This window comes from Quercus suber, unplaced genomic scaffold (assembly GCF_002906115.3).
Source record: "Quercus suber isolate HL8 unplaced genomic scaffold, Cork oak 2.0 scaffold_34, whole genome shotgun sequence".
NCBI classification, from domain to species: domain Eukaryota; kingdom Viridiplantae; phylum Streptophyta; class Magnoliopsida; order Fagales; family Fagaceae; genus Quercus; species Quercus suber.
The window spans coordinates 527,508-532,813 of NW_027069499.1; the positions used below are offsets into that span (position 1 = coordinate 527,508).

Consider the following 5,306-nt stretch of genomic DNA (forward strand, 5'->3'; position numbering starts at 1 on the left):
TTTTCCCTTTTTGTGTGGGGGGGGGGGATAGAATGCCAGAGAGTAAGTAAGCGACTGGTCTTTCATGGGAACCAAAAATTTTCACCAGGAACCCATAATGGGTGTGAGAGCGAATCTCAGAATCAGAGTGAAACCAGTGCACTTCGGAGACCCAATTCAGAGCTTGTTGATAGGCTTTTTTCCTCTCCAGAAAGTTTAAACAAATTTAAGAGAAAGCATCTCAAAAATACTGCTGGAAAAGCTTGGTATGTCTGTGTTTCAATCAGAGTTTCTATTTTAACTTTTCATTATATTTTCTTCTGTCTGGTTGGTTGGCTGAGAAAGAGAGAGAGAGAGAGGAAAGCTTTGAATTTCTTAAACTTTGATGCTTTTGGTTTCAAGTTAACCACTAACTCTTCTCATTTCTTTTGGCATATGGGTGGAGGAATTTAGTTTTTATTTGGGGTATCAACTTACAAGATTTGTTCATTTAGAAGTGTTGTTAAATTTGCTAACAATGATTACATTTTTTTTTTTGGTTGGTAAAATGTACATAGGTTTGACTTGCCTCCACAAACCATCACCCCTGAGATTGAGAAAGATTTGTGTTTACTGAAGGTGTGCTGAACTCTATTTTTTGTCTATGTAATTTGTTTCTGCAGCACTACTTTTCAATTTTGCTCAAATTATTCTCTCGGTAACATTTAATTGTTTAATTTTTTTTTATAGATAAAATAAAAAATAAAAAATTGTTTTAATTGTTTTGAATTTGCTTAGTGTTTTAACTTTCAACCTTATGTGCTTTAGGTAATGTTCCGTTATGTAACCTGGGTCACAGTCATGCAGCTATGGAACTAGGGAAATTATTGAAATGCCTGTGTCTTTGTAAATTAATGTTATAGCTTTAAGTGTAATTAGATCTTATTCTTCTACTCAAGAGATTGTTCGGCTTTAGATAATTCACAAATTGGAAAGATAGAAATGACGTGGAAGGTAGGGTACTTCCTATTAATGCATTTAATATGTTCTATAATTATGTGTAGACATTAGCCTTCGGCTGGGTCCATGTTTAGCATTCGAAAATTCATTCCTGTGTATGGAATGTAAAAGTTTTACTTACCAAAAAATAGTTTCTGCAAAGTTTGACTCTAGATGGGTAAAATAACAACTTGAAACTGAAAGCTGGTTAATTTTCCACAAGTTGAACTAGAATTGATAATAGTTATACACTTAAACAACAGTATGGCACTAGTAGTTGTTTTCTACCAATGATGCTGGCAGGGTTGCTGATCTTTTTCATGCCTCCTGTAACTTGTATGCAACATCCTTGGTGAGAGGGATTTACCCTGCACTATACAAAGATGATATTCTAGGGATATCAATGATATCTTTTAGTCATATATTGCCAGTTAGTTTTCTTGTAAAATGGCATTGGCATAGTAAAGTATAAAACTTGGTCTGGTCTTGAAGTTATTAAGATGGTAGTGTCCTGGAATCTTTGATTTGTTGCACTATTTGGGATGTTTATAGTTTCAATTTCAAAAAGTTGATTTTGCAACTTAGTTTCACTCAAAATTTTGTTATTTACCTGAATGCACATGATTCTATTTGTTTACATGAAATTCACATTAAGAACCCATCAAAACACATCGTAATTTAAGATGTGCTTTAAAATTATCATGTGCTCTTACTTTGACCAAAGTGAGCATTCTATTATCATAACATATTCCAGATATAGGACTAGACCTAATTAATCTCAGTATTTCTCTTGAGTTGAACAAGTCTTACTTAAACAATCTCTCATTTATTTTTGAATTATGCTGGAACTCATTTAGATTTTAAGTCATTTTTTTTTCTTTCCTATAAAAGAAAAAAGAAAAAGGAATTTAAGTCATTATATATATATATATATATAATGAGAAGTTATTCAATACTCCTTGAACAATACTCTCTCCTCTCACATGAATGATGGGACCTGAATTTAATTAGTGGGACCTATTATGATGTGTCAGGAAAATAAATTGCTCCCTGTGTACTAAATAATTACAATTAAATAATCATAAATAAGAACTTAATGTGAAGCTTCCTTCTTTATGTGGGGATAAGTTATTGTGAAGCTTGCAATAAACTGGTTATGGATTTATCAAGATAATAGGACACTTGCTTTTTATTTGACTTTGATAGTTTATTTTCTTGATAGAATTTTAGATTCTATAACTTAGGCAGGTTATTATTGATTTCTGAATTCTTTCCTGCGTTCACAATTTCAGTTGAGAAGTGCCATTGATCTGAAAAGGCACTACAAGAAGGGTGATTCAAAATCCAAAACATTGCTCAAGTATTTCCTGGCAAGTCTATTTGTAATTTCTAGACTAATAGTATAGTATGTGATATCTTGGAGCTCTAACTAGGACTGTGTATATTCTCCTTTGGGTGGTATACATTTTGTCATTTAGGCTTGGCTAATTCATACCCCATTTTGTCTTTTGACAATTAGATTGGGGATGATGATAGTGTCAACATCATACTTCTTCACAGTTAGACTAACGAGGAAAGAGAGAAAGGAGGGAACAAGTGCAGCTGAGTTGTTATCTGATCGTACCCTTGCTGACTACAGGTGAGATATGCAACACTATCTTGTGTTTGGGTCATAAACCATATGACCATATCACGACATGATGTGTGAATTTAAGGGGTAAAAAGAATGTGGTGTTGTCATTCGTAAAAATGTGTTTGTTTGCCTCTATAGAATGGTTGTTTAAGATGAAATCAGCTAAGGGTGTGATACCCCAATTTGATTGATTGTGTGATGTGTGTGGGTGTGTGATGAGTTCCACATCGGGTATTTACTGGGTAGATCTGGGCTTTATTAACAACTACAAGGAGCCTCAATTGTGACTAGTCCTTTTAAGGTATAGCGCAGATGTGGCTAGCGTTTTTCCTTGGGTCGTTACATATGGTATCAGAGCCAGCCCGGTAATCCTGTGTGGGCTCAGAGACACTACCCCAAAAAGTGGACCTTAACGAGGACGTTAGGGATTTAAGTAGGGGAGATTGTGATACCCCAATTTGATTGATTGTGTGATGTGTGTGGGTGTGTGATGAGTTCCACATCGGGTATTTACTGGGTAGATCTGGGCTTTATTAACAACTACAAGGAGCCTCAATTGTGACTAGTCCTTTTAAGGTATAGCGCAGATGTGGCTAGCGTTTTTCCTTGGGTCGTTACATATGTTAGTTTCACCCAAAGGAGTAGAAACAGAGAGTTCAAAGTCCAACAATTCAGGCACACAATCAGCATATTTCATATAAGCACAAGATACAAAGGAATGAGTAGAACCAGGATCAATAAGAACTCGTGCATTATGAGAAAATATGGGAATGGTACCTGTTACCACTGACTTGGATGCCTTAGCATCTTGCTCAGTAATAGCAAACACGCGTCCTTGGACTTTTGGCCTTTGCTTCACATCAGTAGGCTTAGTCACCAACTCACTCTTCATGGCTGGGCAATCTTTGATACGATGACCCATTTGACCACACTTCATGGCTGGGCAATCTTTTCCGCCATTCATGCTAATAAGCCATTTAAGAAGAAGGCTGCAACAGAACCAGAGACTAAAGTGGTACAACAGGTAATAGAGGTTTGTCAGAAGTGTGGTAAAAAGCATAACGGTGTTTGTTATCGTGAAAGTGGGGCATGTTTTAAGTGTGGAAAAATTATGGGTCCCAAAGCGGACAATATCTACACAGTTGGGGCGGGGTCGTTACAGATGGTATCAGAACCATGCCCTAGCCGGAAGTGTGGGTCCCACACGCGAGGACGCGTGTGCTCGTAAGGGGGGTGGATTGTAGTGACCCGAAAGGGGGTCTTGCAATCCATGGAATCCCACATCGCCTAGGGAAGCACATGAAAATGTGTTTATAAGGAATGATCTCCCTTCAATGTGTAGAGGCCTTTTCCCCAGCGCAACCTGGGGAAGAACAAAACCGTGAGGGGTATGGGTCCCAAAGCGAACAATATCTACACAGTTGGGGCGGGGTCGTTACAGGAGGTCCTGTACGGCACTATGTCAAATGGTGCCAAGAGGCTGACAGTGCAGGAATTCCTTCATTGCTACCGTCCAGACGAAATAGACAAGTTAAAGGGGATGTATAGTTTTGTACCTAGGAGTCCATTGTTAAAGGTTATATTTGAAACCCCAGACTCTAATAGGGACTGGAAAAGCCGTTATTTCTTCCTAGAAGGTGATGAGTGGATGTGCCATCCAAAGGACACGGAACACATGCCTATTGACACGACTTGGGGCATATTGCATCTGTCCGGTATACGCCCGTCCTAGTGTATGAACCCTTTTAATAACCGTTCAATTTATTACAATTTCTTCAACAATTTTAACCTGTCTTCTTTTTTTGCAGTCCGACGGCGTCCACAAATTGAACTTGAAGAGTTCAGTTTTCTTGAGAAAATTTTTGCCAAATCCAAGCCAGAGGAAAGGACTTGGGCTAAACTAGTGACGCTTAATACCATCCATTGGTATTGTGACGGTCCTGAACCAACGCCAGCAGCCATCTGGTACGACGCTCGAATTCGCCAACGTAAGTCTGTCGACCTCATTCTGTTTGAACGGTTTTAATTTTTAAATTAGTGACTAACTTCATCCATCCACCTATACAGAAATGGACAACACTAAGAGAAGGGCAATGATTAGGGCACAAGCTGCCAAAAAGAAGGAGACCGAAGAGGTGGATCCCAAGAGGATGGGCTCAAGCAACCCATCAATCAAAAGGAAGCAGTTGTCCAAAGTGGACCATCCTCCTAAGAAACCCAAGGTCCATTTGGAACCCGTTGTAGGGCTAATGGCTGAGGGTGCAAAGACGGTCACCCCAGCAACGCATGGGGCTGGCAAAGGCCTTATGAAGGCTCCGTCCAATAGCCAGAAGAAACCACCCATCCTCATTCGGGAAGACTCTAGACATGCCTTGGAGAGGCTGTCATCCATCATTGATAGGCCAAAAACATATTGACCCATTGTGATTAAATTAATTAATTAATTAGCCAAGTTATTAATTAATCAATTTAACATGTAAACACATGGTAGCACAAACAAATCACCAATAAACTAATTATGCAGCGAAAAATAAATAACATGATGATTTGTTTACGAATGGAAAAAACCTAACGGCAAAAATCCCATCGGGTGATTTTCAGGTCACCACTCCCGAAACTCCACTATTATCACTACAAGCGATTACAAGTAAAGGAATCCCAAGTACCTTACCAACCTACAGTTGAACCCTTATCCCAATACCCAATTGGACTTGTT

At 38.5% G+C, this 5,306-nt stretch overlaps 1 long non-coding RNA gene across 1 annotated transcript; it reads left to right on the top strand.

The window, feature by feature from the left end:
• Positions 1-2,596, top strand: LOC136066416 (uncharacterized). Its single transcript, XR_010627914.1, has 4 exons — positions 1-245; positions 537-597; positions 2,250-2,327; positions 2,477-2,596. It is a non-coding gene; the product is annotated as an uncharacterized LOC136066416 (long non-coding RNA).
• The last annotated feature ends 2,710 nt before the right edge of the window (positions 2,597-5,306 follow it).